General features: G+C 37.8%; 1 non-coding gene across 1 annotated transcript; it reads left to right on the top strand.

The window, feature by feature from the left end:
* Nucleotides 1-13,359: 13,359 nt before the first annotated feature.
* Nucleotides 13,360-13,466, top strand: LOC133820694 (small nucleolar RNA R71). The gene has a single exon (XR_009887096.1). It is a non-coding gene; the product is annotated as a small nucleolar RNA R71 (small nucleolar RNA).
* The last annotated feature ends 4,599 nt before the right edge of the window (nucleotides 13,467-18,065 follow it).

Raw genomic sequence — 18,065 nt, forward strand, 5'->3', positions numbered from 1 at the left:
AAGATGTGGGTTCACTTATGGAGCTAGCATTGCAAATAATTGTATGAAAGGAAGGATGCAATTTAGAATAATCAAGGCGGTTAGATAAAGGATATTGAGTACAGGATTTGGTATATGCTAAGCTATTATAACAGTGATATTGCTATAAAATGGAGGGAGGTTTAGAAGATCTCACTGTTCTAGTGATGACTTCATTGGTGTTATTGTCAATGCCGAAATGGTTTTGTTGCTGTTATGAAATGTCCATTTCTAGTGAAGAAGGAGCATGGGCAGCAGCTCCATTTGGTACATGCAAGGACAATGGAGAAGTAATATTAGAAAATAAAGAATTGAGATTATCAATAGATCTATTATTGAGAAAAGGGAAAACTTTCTCATAAAATGCAACATCTCTATATTTGAATATTTTATTATTGGTTAGGTCCATGACTTTGTAGGCTTTCATACCTTAGGGATACCCTAGGAAGAAACAAGGAAGAGCTCTTGGAGAGAACTTGTTTCTTGAGCTTGGCAAAGTGGAAGCAAAACACAAGCAGCCAAAGCATTTTAAATGATCATAAGTAGGAGTTTTAGAGTGTAATACCTCATATGGCGTAATTTTTTTGAGAGGCTTGGAGGGAAGCCGATTGATCAAGTGAGTGGCTGTAAGAACAGCATCACCCCAATATACTAAAGAAACGCTCGATTGAAACATTAAAGCTCTTGCAACATTGAGTAAATGTTGGTGTTTTCGTTCAACCACTGAATTTTGCTCAGGACAATCAACACAAGAGAAGTAATGAATAGTACCTTGTGATTTTAAAAAATGATCGAAAGCTAATTCTTTGGCATTATCAGATCGAACCCCTTTTATTTTAGTGTCTAACAGTGTGTGAATCATTGTGAAAAAATGTGGTATAATAGTGGAAACATCAGATTTCATTTTTAATAAAAAAGGCCAAGTATAGCGAGCGTGGTCGTCTACAATAGTAAAAAAATATCAATATTCTTCTCTAGTCTCATGCATAAAAGGTCCACATATATCAATATGTATTAAATCGAAAATAGAATTGGAGATATGGCTATTTGAGGGAAAAGAAAATTTTATTTGCTTTGCTAAGTGACAAACATTACAAGGGATATCTTGTTTATTTAAAGGTGAAAATGAAAGTAAAAAATATGTATTAGTAGAAACATGTAAAGAAGGGTGTCCCAGTCTTGAGTGCCATATGTAAGTAGAGATAGAAGCAATCCTAGACACGTCCGTGACATATAAATTCCCAATACATTTAGCCCTCCCAATCAGAGTATGGCAATCCTTGACCTGAATAATGCAATCATGTAATGTAAATATGACATTATAAGTAGATTTTTGACATAATGCACTAACAGATATGAGATTTATGGTGAATGTAGGGACAAATAATACATTATGCAAAATAAGTGTTGCTGAGAGTTTGATAGTGCCAATATTAAGGACAGGGGCAGTCATAGCATTAGGCATAGAAACAAAGTTAGGAAAAACAGTATCATCAAAATCAGTAAACAAAAATTTGTCTTTGCAAATGTGATGACTAGCACCTGTATCAAGCAGCCAAGAAGAAGAGTTAGAGTGTATAACAGAAACTTGTGAAGCCAAGGCAGTGGGCTCGGGATGTTGAGATTGCATCTAATTAGCAAGATATGTGAGGAGTTGCTGGCATTGTTCAGGGGTGAAATTTGAAGATGGCGGACCATTACAAACATTAGCGGCTACTCCCTGTTTTGGTGGAAGCTTGGGTGGAAAATCTGATTAGACTACACCAAATACCCATTTCCATAACACATGAATATAATACTAATGAAAAAGTATTATGGAAAATGTTATATATGTGGCAAATGAAAAGGGCGGCAATTTTTTGGGAGCCCGCCACTTATACATTTTTTTCAGAAAAAATCCTTCCAATTTCGGACTCACCATTTTCTTCTTCGGCTAAGAACAGTAAGTCTCCGAACTCTATCCAGCTTCGGTTTCATCCATCCCTGCTTCAAGTCTCAGCTCAAATCTCCTCCATCCCTCAAATCTCAGCTCAAGTCTCCTCCATCCCTCACATCTCCTCTCTCTCTCTCTCTCTCGTCTTTCTCTATCTCTCTGTCAATAGGTTTCCATTCGTTGGGTTTCTGTGTTTCACTCCTTCTCTTTGGTCTTGGCAAGCCAGGTAAGTATATTTAGTTTTAGGTGTTATTGGAAGCATTAACCTCAAAATTTATCAGCATTTTCAAAATTAATTGTGGGTTTTGCAGATTGTTGGCAATTTTTCAATCTGAGGCCTCACTCCCTCGATCTCGGCTCAGTCGCACCTCCCTTCCTCACTCAGTCTCCGACCAGTTCAAGACTTGGGTTACCTCAACTACATTAGCTTTCACCAGGTACGGTTTGGGCATTTTGAGTTTTTGAGTTTTTTCAACTTCACCAGTTTATGTTTATGTTTTATCGAGTTTTTATTTTGAGTTTTTCATCTTTCAGACTTTTTATGTTTTATGTTTTATCAACTTTACCAGTTTATTTTGAGTTTTTATTTGGGCATTTACCAGTTTATGTTTAAAGATCATATTTTGATTGCTATTTTGAACTGTTCTTGAGACAAGATACTTTGATTGATTTTTGGCTCTGAAAAATACTGGTATAAATGTTGTGAAAGTTGGATTAGACCAGAGAGGCTTTAGTAGTTACAATATAATATTCTCTAATTGTCCTCAGATTGCTTTCAAGATCATATCTTTAGTCGATTTTATGGGGTCCATTGTCACCTAAAAAATCATTGATCGTCTTTTGTTTTGCATACTCTGATATTTTGGTCTCCTATCACCACAGAAAACATGTTTAGACAACTTAGCTTACTTAGGATTAGAATGGAATAAAATTATTTCCATGTTGTTTTTTGGCATGTTTTGAATTGAGCCAAGAATTGCTAGGAGCCCTAGTTGGAAAGGAAAAGAATAAAAATGAAAGATGCTTGTTGCTTGTTCCAATGTATATAATCTATATGATAAAATGTATTTGATATAGATTGAAAAATTATGGACAATCTTATTGATATAACCCATGCTGTGACTATGAGGACCACCACACTTGTTGTTTTGCTTATCTTTCTACTTTCTCTTAATTCCTTCCTGTAATGAAAAAATTGTCCTGCAGTCTTGGAGAGTCTTTTTAATGCTATATATTGTCCATTAGATAGCCTACCCTGAAGAAGCAGTACATGGAATAATATGCAAGAAGAATGAGTCAAATCTCAATCAAGATATTGATCAAATATCTTTTTGATATATAGTTCATAGAATAATTTATTAAAACATGTAGAGCCAAGACCAGAGATCACAACAACTTGCATAAACACAATTTGATCCAAAGAAACAGTCACAAGAACAAACCAGTTAGAAGAAACACAAAAGAAATCAAACCAGTTAAAACACAACACCAAGAATTACGTGGTCCGAATTAAAGTCAAAACTTAGAAATCTAAGCTACATCCACGGGCAGCCACTTTTATTAGAACTTCCTTCTTCTTTCAGTACAAATCTCTCTTCTCTCAGTTACAGATTTTTTTACTGAATTACAAGGAAAAGTTTCTAAAAAACTATATGTAAAAGTATACAACTCAACAATATATATAGCAGTAGTAAACATAACGAAACATAACTAACTGCTTTACAAGAATGGTTGTAAACATAAAAGATTGCTTGTTGCGATAATTTTGCTATGCAAGTGCACACAGTCGCGAACTTGTAATAAAATGGTAAAACCAAGTATCGTCCTCAAGAACTGAATTATCAATTACCAGTCAATTAATCTCTTGTTCTATTTGATGAATTAAAATTTCTTGATTTTTGTAAAATACAGCAAAAGAATCGATAGAGTGCAGAAATAATAATCGACAATTAAATAGAATAATAACTAATAGTAAAAACTCGTAATTCAATCACTGAGAAACAATTAGGATATTCAATCTCATCAACTATCCTTTCTATTATTCCCTAACGCAAAGTATGAATTCTTCTTATTTTTACCTAATTCAATTAACAAGTTGAAACAACAGTCTATAATCATACTATGAATTATAAACTCAACCTAGGTGACAATTTCCTATATTTCTATGGTAAATTGAACCACAAAGGTAGCATTAAATTCCACAACTTAATAACAGCTACACAATTAATTCAGATACTTTCGTTCTAAATTAGAATTATGTCCAATATAACCACAGCATAATTAAATCTCACTTCTCAGATTTTGACTTAAAAACATATATATATATATGACTAAAGATGGCCAATCAATAATCAATCTATAAGAACAGGTTATAAGGAATTGAAGAAGATTGAAGAAGAGGAAATTAAAATTGCATTAGGTCATAATAGAAATTCAAGTGATTCAATTGAACATCCTAAACAGAAAATTAGTTCATAGTCATAGTGCTAATCACAACAGAATTTAAAGATAACATCAAAAAGAAAAACATGTAAAAATACTCTAAGCTTGAGCCTTCAACACCAGAACTCCTCCCTTCGTCCGTACCTCCTTCTCTCTTCTTTTTCGTCCTTTAAAACCTAGGATTTTTAGATTTTAGAGAGGCGGGCCGCGGCTCTACATACACTATGCCGCGGCCCGTGTCAAAATTTCTGGGCAGACTATCCTTTCAATGCCGCGGCTCTCTGAAACCATGCCGCGGCCCGCATCATTGTCTTCTGGGCAAAATGCCCATCCATGCCGCGGCTCTATCTAGCCATGCCGCGGCCCGAAGATGTCCTCAAAAACCATGCTTCTGTTTCTCCCCTAGCCGCGGCCCTACTTTGATCAAGCCGTGGCTCTTAAGGAATTCTTCAATTCTTCAAGTTTTCATCCCAAAATTTCACCAACACTTCCAAATTGTGTTGAGAACCATTCTTGATCAAAATATGATGAAAAACTCGATTATTTCTTCCCTTTCTTTGGCATTTCCTTCCACATGCTCAATTCTTCCTGATATTCACAAAAACAACCAAACAAAGCGTAAACCCGCGCTAAAACAAGGAAAAACAAAATAAAAGACTACTAAAAACATCACCAAAACATCATGAAAACTAGACTCATCAAACTCCCCCAAACTTAACCTTTACTCGCCCTCGAGTAAAGACCAAGTTACACTAACAAAAAGAAACAAACACAAAAACGAACAAGCTAAACCATCATTACCATCTACACTGCTTTGCCAACACTCATGAAATCTCAATTGCAATATTTATAACCAGAATTTCAGCTCAATTGCCTCAAAGTCCAACTTATACAGTTCAATTAGGAAAATCGATAATATATCATGAAAATGACTACAACACTTGCATTCTATCATATATGCTCAACTCATTCCAGATAATTTCACAAACCAAATCTACAATATGCTTGCATTACTCGACCTTCTCCACTAATGTCAACAACACATGTTTTGAAATCAACAGGACTTTCACAGGTTATAGTGTTAGGCTTAGGTAAGGGTAGATGAAATTCTCATTTAAGCTCAATCGTTACCATAAGCATAAAACCTTAAAACCAACCAAATTTTTCTTTACCACACCAAAAATCACCCTTTTATACAATTAGAGAGAGAGATGACAACACTTTTCATTATTTTCTTCTTTTCTTTTTCTAGACTTATCACTTTTTCTTTTTTTTTTTTTTCAAATCACACTCCTCCAAACTTATTATTTCCTATATATAAATATGATCAAGGAGTGTGACAAAGTGATATTATTCTTTTTTTTTTTTTCTTTTTTCTCAAAGACTTCTCTCTCTCTTCTTTTTGTACAATCATACTGTATTCCAATCATAACAACCTCTTACTATTTTTCCTTCTTCTTTCCCACAGATTATATGCTTATGATAACAAAAGGAAAGGAAAACAAAAATAAAGAAGTTAAGAAATTTAGGCTCAAATAGTATGATCAAGAACAAAAACCAAATTCAAGGCTCAAAAGGGTAACTAAGGATAATTAACTCAAGGTCGGCTTGAAAGGCACAATCGATCCAAAAAAAATTGCCTAAATCACTTTTCTAAACACATGTCATCAAGAATTTCGCCTCAAAAGCCAAATAATGCAAGTTCTATTAGATTCAAATTGTCATTCCACCAACCCTAGTCAAACACATATAATACAATCCAAAATGTTATCTTTTCAAAACATATTAAAAATTTCCCACAGAACTTTTTAAATTCAACTCTAAAACAATTGAACCAAGCACACAGTTGAATTCAATTTCCTTTTCACGAGCAAAGACAAAGCAAGTACAGACAAGAATGATGGTTTAACTTTTACACTACAGAAAACTAAACTAAACTAAACAACGCAGAAAACAAAAATAAAACAAAATAAGCTCCCCCCCAAACTTAAGACGCACATTGTCCCCAATGTGATAAAGAAAAAGAACAAGGGAAGAGAACTTACCTGACGCCACATCAGTATGGCGGTGGAGGTGGTGGAGGTGGCCACTGATATGGAGTGTACTGTGGCGGTGGAGTGAAATAATTCTCATCGGCTGAACTCATAGTCCACCTCGTGACCAAAGTATTCAACTCCTCAATGTGAGACCGCCCATATTCATTTTGTTGCACCATAAAGTCATTATAGTGCTGATTTTGCGCCTGTTGCGATTGGATTAAATATTGATTTTGTTGAATAATGTAATCCAATCGAGCATGCGTACTCTGCGTGTGCTCGTCAATCGGTCCTCCAATTGCCAAATTTTCATGTGGGTTGCTGGGACCCGCTTCTTCTACTTCCTCCTCCTCAGCGCGATCAGTGCCCCCTGTTTCATCAGCCCGGCTGCGCTTATTTGGCTGAGTAGAGTCAGGCTGCGTAAGACAGGCTGGAGGGAAGGCCGTAAACAAGGTCTGATTGATGGCCCCCATTGGCCTCCGGACTAGATCGCTGGAAAAGGTTGGTACCTCATAAGTGCTACATAAAGTCGAAAGGAAGGTACCATGGGCGACACCAGCGGTAGTGTTGAATCGACTGATGTTGCGTATGCTATATCGAAGAATGCGGCCCACATCGACCTTCTTTTGAGTCATGATAGCGTACACTAACAAACAACGCTCTCGATCAACAGAAGACAGGTGAGACGTCGGCAGTAAACGTGCACACACAAAATAAAACCACTCCTTCGCCACTGGGTTTAGCTGCCACCTGAACAACTCTTTGGGCCTCCCATTATGATAACTGAAACGTGCCCCTTCCATACTTAAGACCTCAGCCACCGCATCATAGTCTGGCTCCTCGAAATGGGCCAACTGCCAGTATTCATCCTCTTGTGCAGAAAAAGAGGGAAGACCCAGTAATTGGTTGAATGCATAGGCTGATGTAGGCACCAATTTGCCTCTAACAAAATTATTCTGCTCTGCATCTTGATAGGAGAAATTGGCGAAAAATTCATATATAATAGAGCAGTTGGCTGAATCCACATGGTTCGAGTCACAAAACAAATTCCATCTTCGACGCACTATTTCAGCTTTTATAAGTTCATAACCAGGGTGCTGTACAGCAGGGGCCTCATCAAAGTCAAACCCCCTTTCCCTTACCACCGATCGTTTATAAATCTTTTTAAACAACTCGGCAGCATCCTTACTCACAAAAATATTCGTGTCATACTCAGCTGGGGCAGGTGGTGTTGGTGGTGGTTGAGTGCGTGATGAGGATGCTTTCTTGGAGGAGGTACCTCTAGGGGGATTTCGCTTAGGACCCATAATATCTTTCAAAAAGAACCAACTAAACCCCCAAATATGCTCTCAAGAACTTGAGTATACTTTCCTTTTTGGTGTCACTCCCCCCCAAACTTACTAATTACCACAATCAACACCCCAAACACTAATTCCCACAATCAATAGCCTCAAACAATAATGCCCACAATCAATAGCCTTTAACAATAATTCCCACAATAAAAAATTGACAAAACCCTTAATCTTCTCACAAGAACAACAAAGAACAATCCACAACACCACAATGCAATCTAATCTCTAATCAAAAGTATTAGATTAGAGAAGATACACTTACTTGAATGGCACAAAAATCCTTCTTGTGGTCTCCTTGACTGATGGAAGTCTCAAACAAAATTAGAGAGAAAAGAAGTTTTGAGTGTGAGTAAGATTGTGAGAATGAATGAATGGGATAATGGCTGATTTAGGGCTTTTTATCCCAATTTTCGGACTAGGGCCGCGGCATTACCTTGACTATGCCGCGGCCCGCATCAAATTTCCACATTGGAATGCCGCGGCCCTCTCAGACATATGCCGCGGCCCGCCTTGTGATTCTGGGAAAACTTGGGATCAATGCCGCGACCCTCCTCATCTATGCCGCGGCCCGCCCCTTTTCTGCCAAATCCGTGAGCCTCTGGAACCCCCCAATGCCGCGGCATCATAGGGCTATGCCGCGGCCCTTAAGGAATTTTTAATTTTTTGATTTTTTTGATTTTTTAAATTTTTTTTCATTTTTCACGTTTTTCACGATTCTAAAAGTCCAAAAATAAACCAAATATCCATCGTTTACAAATACAAAAGTAAAAAAAATAACAAGTAAAATATAGGGTGCCTCCTACAAGCGCTGTCGTTAACGTCATTTAGCCGGACGCGGAACCCTCTTCAGAGAGGCTTCAGAAGGAGGATAGACTTCGCTTGATCAAAACTACCACCCAAGTAGGGTTTCAATCTCTGACCATTGACTTTAAATGAATCACCTGAGTTGCCCCGAACTTCTACAGAACCATAAGGAAAAACTTGAACTACAGTGAATGGTCCGGACCATCTTGACTTCAATTTGCCAGGAAACAGTCGAAGTCTTGAATTGAACAGAAGTACCTGCTGCCCTGGTTGGAACTCCCTTCTGATTAAGTTCTTGTCATGCCATGCCTTTGTTCTTTCTTTATAAATCTTAGCATTCTCATAAGCCTCATTTATGAACTCGTCAAGTTCATTCAGTTGCAACAGTCTTCTTTCACTAGCGGCACTCCAATCATAATTTAACTTTTTCATAGCCCAAAATGCCCTATGCTCCAATTCGACTGGTAGATGACACGCTTTACCAAACACCAACCTATAAGGAGACATGCCTATTGGTGTTTTGAATGCAGTTCTGTACGCCCAAATCGCATCATCTAACTTTTTCGACCAATTCTTCCTCGAACTGTCAACGGTCTTCTCAAGGATGCTCTTGATTTCTCTGTTCGAAACTTCAGCTTGCCCATTTGATTGAGGATGATAAGGCAAAGCTTTTCGGTGATAAACTCCATAACGAGCCAGCAGTGCATCCAATTGCTTATTCACAAAGTGTTTCCCTTCATCGCTAATCAGAGCTCGGGGAGTGCCAAATCTAGTAAAAATATGTTTATGCAGAAAATTAAGCACAGTTTTACCATCATTGGCTCTAGTTGCTGCAGCCTCCACCCATTTGGATACATAATCCACTGCCAATAGAATATATTCATTGTTGTAAGACGGTGGAAAAGGCCCCATGAAATCGATGCCCCATACGTCAAACATTTCCACCTCAAGAATCCCTTGTAGAGGCATTTCGTTTCTCCTCGAGATATTGCCAGTTCTCTGACATCTATCACAGGCCTTGACAAACACATTGGCATCCTTGAATAATGAAGGCCAATAGAAACCGCTTTGTAATACCTTAGCCGCCGTTCTTGATGCTCCAAAATGCCCTCCGCATTGTTGAGTATGACAGTGATTAAGAATGGACTGCATCTCTTCTTCAGGAACGCACCTTCTGATAATCTGATCAACACAGTGCCTATAGAGAATAGGTTCCTCCCAATAGTAGTGTTTCACCTCAGAAAAGAATTTCTTTAATTGCTGCTTTGACATTTCAGAAGGCACAATTTTTGCAACCAAAAAGTTCACTATGTCTGCAAACCAAGGGACAGCTAAAGTCTCACTTACCCCAAACAACTGCTCATCAGGAAAATGATCATTGATTTGCACTGCTTTCTTATTTTCAGTCTCCTCCACCTCAAGTCTAGAGAGATGATCAGCTACCACATTCTCGCTGCCCTTCTTGTCACGAATCTCCATGTCAAATTCTTGAAGCAACAGAATCCATCTAATCAAGCGGGGCTTGGCATCTTTCTTTGACATCAGGTATTTAATGGCAGAGTGATCAGTGTAGACAATCACCTTGTTACCAATCAGATATGGTCTGAATTTATCGCAAGCAAACACAATAGCTAGCAACTCTTTTTCTGTAGTGGCATAATTAAGCTGAGCATCATTTAGAGTCCGACTAGCATAGTAAATAGACCTGAATACCTTATCAATCCGCTGTCCCAGAACTGCCCCCACTGCGTAATCACTGGCATCACACATCAACTCAAAAGGCAATTCCCATCTCGGAGCTATCACAATTGGAGCAGAAATAAGCTTTTCTTTCAAGAAATTGAACGCCCTCAAACATTCGTCATTAAAATCAAAGACAACTCCATTCATAAGCAGATTCGAGAGAGGCTTAGACACCTTTGAGAAATCTTTGATGAATCTTCGATAGAACCCAGCGTGACCAAGAAAACTTCTAACTCCTTTGACTGAAACTGGTGGAGGCAGCCTTTCAATGGTAGAAATTTTCGCTCTATCTACCTCAATTCCCTCACTTGAAATTTTATGGCCAAGGACAATCCCCTCTTTCACCATAAAATGGCATTTCTCCCAATTCAACACCAGATTAGCCATCTCACAACGACGCAGCACGTTCTTTAAATTACCCAAACAGAGGTCGAATGATGAGCCAAAAACAGAGAAGTCATCCATGAAAATCTCAATACACCGGTCTACCATGTCTGAAAATATGGCCATCATGCACCGTTGAAATGTTGCAGGGGCATTGCATAGTCCAAATGGCATTCTCCTGAAAGCAAATGTGCCATAAGGACATGTGAAGGTTGTTTTCTCTTGATCCTCTGGTGCAATAGCGATCTGATGATACCCAGAATACCCATCCAAGAAACAGTAGTAGCTGTGGCCTGCCAATCTATCAAGCATCTGATCAAGAAAAGGCAAAGGAAAATGATCCTTCCTTGTTGCCTTATTGAGCTTGCGGTAGTCTATACAAATCCGCCACCCCGTTACAGTCCTTGTTGGAATGAGTTCATTGTTCTCATTTTTCACCACAGTCATTCCACCCTTCTTAGGTACCACTTGCACAGGGCTCACCCATGCACTATCAGAAATTGGGTAGATCACCCCAAAATCCAACCATTTAAGAATCTGATCCAATACTACATCCTTCATGGCTGGATTGAGTCTTCTCTGGGCCTCTATGGATGGCTTGCTATTCTCCTCCAATAAAATTTTATGCATCACTGTCGCTGGGCTTATTCCTCTAATATCTGCCAATGTCCACCCAATGGCCAATTTATGCTCCCTTAGAACCCTCAACAGTTTCTCCAATTCTACCTTTGACAAGTCAGCTGACACAATGACCGGTAAAGTTTCATTCTCTCCCAAATAAGCATATTGCAAGTGATCTGGGAGGACCTTTAATTCCAACGGTGGTGGCTGCTGAATGGAGGTTAGCGGTTTATCAGTCGCATCCGCTAATTCTTGGAACTTTTTCCAATATGGTAAGAAAGAGTTGATCCAGTTTACACATTCTCTGATCTCAGCATCCTCATCATCATCGCCCTCATCAACCAATAATACTGCCTCTAAGGCATCACTGCTCATCCTTCTCTTGGAGACTGCCTTTTCTATCATATCCACACTAAAGCAACTGTCACTAGCCACCGGATACTTCATAGACTTGAAGACATTAAAGACCACCTCATCTCCTTGAACTCTCAGCTTAAGCTCTCCTTTTTGAACATCAATAAGAGCTTGGCCTATGGATAAAAATGGTCTACCAAGAATAATAGGAACATCTGTGTCCTCCTCCATGTCCAGAACAATAAAGTCAGCGGGAAATATGAACTTATCCACTTTCACAAGAACATCCTCAATAATACCTCGTGGATGTGTTAACGATCGGTCTGCGAGCTGTAAAGTGACAGTTGTTGGTTTTGCCTCCCCCAAACCAAGTCTTTTAAACACAGATAAGGGCATCAAATTGATACTTGCCCCCAGATCACATAAGGCGTGCTTGCATTCAAACTTGCCAATGGTGCAAGGTATGGTGAAACTCCCCGGATCTCTCAGCTTTTGGGGTAACTTCCTTTGTAAAATAGCGCTGCACTCTTCAGTGAGTGCTACAGTCTCATAGTCCTCCATTCTCCTTTTCTTTGACAGAATCTCCTTCATGAACTTAACATAACTGGGCATCTGCTCCAAGGCCTCTGCAAAAGGAATGTTTATGTGCAGCTTTTTAAACACCTCAAGAAACTTAGAAAACTGTTTATCAAGGGTAGTCTTTCTAAGCCTCTGAGGGTATGGAACTCTAACTGGCTGCTCAATGACAACTGGGGGACTCTGTTCTGACTTCTGATGGTCTTCAGTAACCCTTTCTGAATCAGACTGTGCACCCATCTCTTTTTTCTGAACCACTGCCTGTGGAGGTCTAGGCTGCTCTGTTTGCTTCCCACTCCGCAAAGTGATTGCTTGAACTTGCTCCTTGGGGTTGACTTCAGTATTACTTGGCAAGTTTCCCTGGGGTCTGTTATTGAGCATATTTGCCAACTGCCCAACCTGTGTCTCAAGGTTTCGAATGGAGGATCTTGTCTCAGTCATAAATTGAGTCTGAGTGTTAGTAAGAGTCAACAGGGCAGCTTGCAGTTCATTAGGTCTCTCAGGTTGAGGCATTGATTGTTGAGGCCTAGGCTGCATTGATGACGAAGCTTGATTCATAGGTGGCTGAGGCATGTTATTCTGAAATTGACCCTGAAACTGAGGTTGTTGGCCTTGATTATTCTTCCACGAAAAATTGGGATGATTTCGCCACCCAGGATTGTAGTTGTTGGAGAATGGATTATTGAGTGGCCTCTGAAAATTTCCCACCGCCTGAACTTGAGCATGATCCATGGGGGTGTTATTCATACAGATAGGGCACTGATCGACAGAATGAGCACCACCACACATTTCACATCTCACTGCCATCTGAACCGCATTAGCAGACACACTACTCTGTTGCAACTGCTTGGTCAAAGAGGCTACTTGCGCTGTTAAGGCAGTGATTGCATCTAGCTCATGCACCCCAGCTACCTTTCTGACTCCTGATGATCTTTCCTCAGACCACTGATGGTTGTTTGTAGCCATGTCCTCCAGCAGTTCATAAGCACCAGCTGCGCTCTTGCTCATAAAAGTGCCACCCGCTGCAGCATCAATAATGGTTCTGGTTGTCGGACATAAACCATTGTAGAAATTCTGTACTAGCATCCACTGCTCTATGCCATGATGAGGACATCTTCTCAGGAGTTCCTTAAACCGTTCCCAAGCTTCATACAGTGACTCTCCGTCATTCTGGCAAAAGTTATTTATCTCTCCCCTCAATTTAGCAGCCTTTGACGGAGGGAAAAATTTGGATAAAAATTTCTGAGCCAGATCTTGCCAAGTGACAATGGAGTTTGGCTGCAGAGAATTCAGCCAACTTTTAGCTCTGTCCCTTAGAGAAAATGGGAAGAGCCTAAGCTTGATTGCGTCATCACTCACCCCATTATATTTGAAGGTTCCACACAATTCTAGGAAGTTGGACAAATGGGTGTGAGGATCTTCAGAGGGCAACCCATTGAATTGCACAGAGGACTGCACCATTTGTAAAATAGCAGGCTTGATTTCGAAGTTGTTGGCCTCTACAGCTGGTGGGCGTATACTATTTTGTACTCCCGTCAGAGTGGGTAGCACATAATCTCTCAGACTCCTCTCAGCGTTGGTCTGAGCCTGAACCCCTTGGACAACTCCTGGATTTAAACCATTCCTGCCATCCCCATCATTCTGTGCCATCTTCACAGAATTCTGGGTCTCTCTCTTAGTCTTTCTGATTTGATTGCAAGACTTTTCGATCTCGGGATTCAGAGGAACAAGTGTGGCTTTTCCTTTTCTGCCACGCATATACCAAAATTCACCTGAGATAGAAAAATTTAGCAACTAAACAGATTAGAAGCAAATAAATTAAAATCAAATTAGAATAAAAATTAATTAAACTGATATTGATAATTTTCAGTCTCCGGCAACGGCGCCAAAAACTTGTTGCGATAATTTTGCTATGCAAGTGCACACAGTCGCGAACTTGTAATAAAATGGTAAAACCAAGTATCGTCCTCAAGGACTGAATTATCAATTACCAGTCAATTAATCTCTTGTTCTATTTGATGAATTAAAATTTCTTGATTTTTGTAAAATACAGCAAAAGAATCGATAGAGTGCAGAAATAATAATCGACAATTAAATAGAATAATAACTAATAGTAAAAACTCGTAATTCAATCACTGAGAAACAATTAGGATATTCAATCTCATCAACTATCCTTTCTATTATTCCCTAACGCAAAGTATGAATTCTTCTTATTTTTACCTAATTCAATTAACAAGTTGAAACAACAGTCTATAATCATACTATGAATTATAAACTCAACCTAGGTGACAATTTCCTATATTTCTATGGTAAATTGAACCACAAAGGTAGCATTAAATTCCACAACTTAATAACAGCTACACAATTAATTCAGATACTTTCGTTCTAAATTAGAATTATGTCCAATATAACCACAGCATAATTAAATCTCACTTCTCAGATTTTGACTTAAAAACATATATATATATATATATATATATGACTAAAGATGGCCAATCAATAATCAATCTATAAGAACAGGTTATAAGGAATTGAAGAAGATTGAAGAAGAGGAAATTAAAATTGCATTAGGTCATAATAGAAATTCAAGTGATTCAATTGAACATCCTAAACAGAAAATTAGTTCATAGTCATAGTGCTAATCACAACAGAATTTAAAGATAACATCAAAAAGAAAAACATGTAAAAATACTCTAAGCTTGAGCCTTCAACACCAGAACTCCTCCCTTCGTCCGTACCTCCTTCTCTCTTCTTTTTCGTCCTTTAAAACCTAGGATTTTTAGATTTTAGAGAGGCGGGCCGCGGCTCTACATACACTATGCCGCGGCCCGTGTCAAAATTTCTGGGCAGACTATCCTTTCAATGCCGCGGCTCTCTGAAACCATGCCGCGGCCCGCATCATTGTCTTCTGGGCAAAATGCCCATCCATGCCGCGGCTCTATCTAGCCATGCCGCGGCCCGAAGATGTCCTCAAAAACCATGCTTCTGTTTCTCCCCCTAGCCGCGGCCCTACTTTGATCAAGCCGTGGCTCTTAAGGAATTCTTCAATTCTTCAAGTTTTCATCCCAAAATTTCACCAACACTTCCAAATTGTGTTGAGAACCATTCTTGATCAAAATATGATGAAAAACTCGATTATTTCTTCCCTTTCTTTGGCATTTCCTTCCACATGCTCAATTCTTCCTGATATTCACAAAAACAACCAAACAAAGCGTAAACCCGCGCTAAAACAAGGAAAAACAAAATAAAAGACTACTAAAAACATCACCAAAACATCATGAAAACTAGACTCATCATTGCTGACCGGACCAAAATAACTAACAAATTCTCCACCTTGGAGCAGTAACAATCTTAGATAAGTGGCTGCACTTAAGGCCTCGAATGGCTTAGTTTCCTTTCAGCTGAATCAGATCCAAGCAGTGGAAAAACTTACTACTTGGAATCACCTTAGTAATCATATCTGAGGAATTATGATCAGTTGAAATCTTTTCAATTTTAACTGATCCTTGAGCTATTATTTCTCTAACAAAATGTAGTTTGATGTCCACATGCTTTGTCCTTTCATAATACACTTGATTTTTTGACAAGTGAATGGCACTTTGGTTATCACAGTGAACGGTGATAACTTTGTCTTGTATCTTCAATTCTAGAGCAAGGCCTTCCAGCCATATAGCTTCCTTGACAACTTCTGTTAAAGCTATATGTTCAGCTTATGTAGTAGATAAAGCAACCATCTTTTGCAAACTGGCTTTCCAGCTAACAGTTGTACCGAAAACTGCAAAAACATAACCTGTAAGTGATTTTCTATTTTCTAGACAGCCTGCAAAATATGAGTCAACAAAACCTTCTATAGCAGCTGTCCTATATTCGTTTCCAGCTCCACCATAAACCAGAAATCTATACCCAAAATTAGTTTTGCAGCACCCAAATCTTTTATCTCAAATTCTTTTTTCAGTTCAGCCTTTATCCTTTCAATTTCTCTCTGTAATTTCAGCCAGAGTATACTCAGTATATACTCTGTAATTTCTATTAGAGTATAAATGTCCCCTAGAAAAAAAATTATTGGATAATAACATCTCAATCATCCCCGGAAAGAAAAAATTCAATTATGGAAAAAGTACCATTTAATCCCATATATTCAGAAAACGATTAAAACTTACTGTTGTATTGTGTGAAATAGGTACACTCTCCTATCCATTTTGTCAAAATTTACTAAGTCATACTTAAAATTCCTTTAAAGTAAATGTGTGTATATATTTTATCCCCAAATTTTAAGATTGAATTAGATAAATTTTGGATTTCAAAGGCTGTTTTAATATCTACTGACAAATTTTAATTAAGTTGCATATGCAGCAGGCAGTAAAGCAAATATTAATTACCAACAACAAAAGATAAATCAAACTTACTTTCAAGATTTTCCCTTGGCTTCCTCGTCAACTTTAAGAAAATGCATACAAGATTTTCCCTCTGCATACATAAATTTAGACGTGTTGCTTCAAGTTATGTGTCTAACATCCCTTGGTTTACCTGTAAGCATTAATAGAATTTGTCACATGATCATAGGAAATTAAAAGCCACTTAATTAGTTTACATGTGTATATGTATATATATATATGTATATTTCTTAATCGAATTTGATGGTTAGTTTCATTCATCTGATCTTAAGAAATTACCAACCACTTTGAAGATAAGATACTACCATGTAGAATGGCTTCACACACATCTTTATGTTCAGCTCTAACGATTTAACCCTACCAAATAAACTATTTTGGCCTTCAACTGATAAGAAGTAATTTCATGAATTTTATGGTTCTTTTGTATCATTTAATTTTAATTTTGTATTAATCTTTTAGGTATTGATTATATTCTTTAGGTTGTGGATTGAATTGGCAAGGAGCGTTGCAAAGTTAATTTGCAAGAGGTACGAAATTATGTTCTTTTAACTCTTATTATTAATATCTTAAAAATGTTAGAGGAGTTTGAATATCTTAAATATTCATCCATAGAGAAGTAGGTTCTGAGATTAAAATTGTGTGTTGCGGTGATAACGGAAGGTTGAAAACTTGTGTGTATTAGAGAAGTAGGTTCTGAAAAATTTGTTTGTTTGCTGCGGTGATATAAGGAAGAAAACTTATTGTGTGTTGTGTGAATTTTTTGACTTGGTATTGATAGATGGTTAGGTAAGCTTTTATATGTATAGATTAGATTTTTCATTATATGTATATATTAGATTTTTCATTTAGTCATATTGTTTTCATTATTTCCATATGTATAGATTAGATTTAATTTCCATAACAAAATTGTCATAACCCAAGCTAAAATCTTGTCTTTGATCCAAACCCAATTAGTTAGTAGCTACCATTTTAGAATCTGATTTTTAAATTAAAAACAACACTATAATCTCTTGATATTCATTTCAAGCACAAATGTTGTTAGTTATTTTTCAAAGATAATATAAATAAAAAAACACAAAAATATGGGTTGGAAAGATCTCACCTCAATCCTCTTTTTCCATGCCAACGATTCCTAATATACATGTGTTTATGTGTGTGTGAGTGAGTGTGTGTGTATATATATAGAGAGAGAGATAGAGAAAGAGAGAGAGGTAAAGACTAAGATAATTACTAAAAAGGCTTGAATAGAGAAATTTTTATTGAACTAGAGACTATTAAATGGATAGAAAATAAACCAGCAGAATTAACAAAAAATGGTGGTCAAGGCACAACATAGACCAGTGCCAAGTTACTTGTAGGGCTGGAAAACTAAGATATAATAATTTTGCATGTAAATATGGTTGTTGCT

The sequence above is a fragment of the Humulus lupulus genome, chromosome 2 (assembly GCF_963169125.1).
Source record: "Humulus lupulus chromosome 2, drHumLupu1.1, whole genome shotgun sequence".
NCBI lineage: Eukaryota > Viridiplantae > Streptophyta > Magnoliopsida > Rosales > Cannabaceae > Humulus > Humulus lupulus.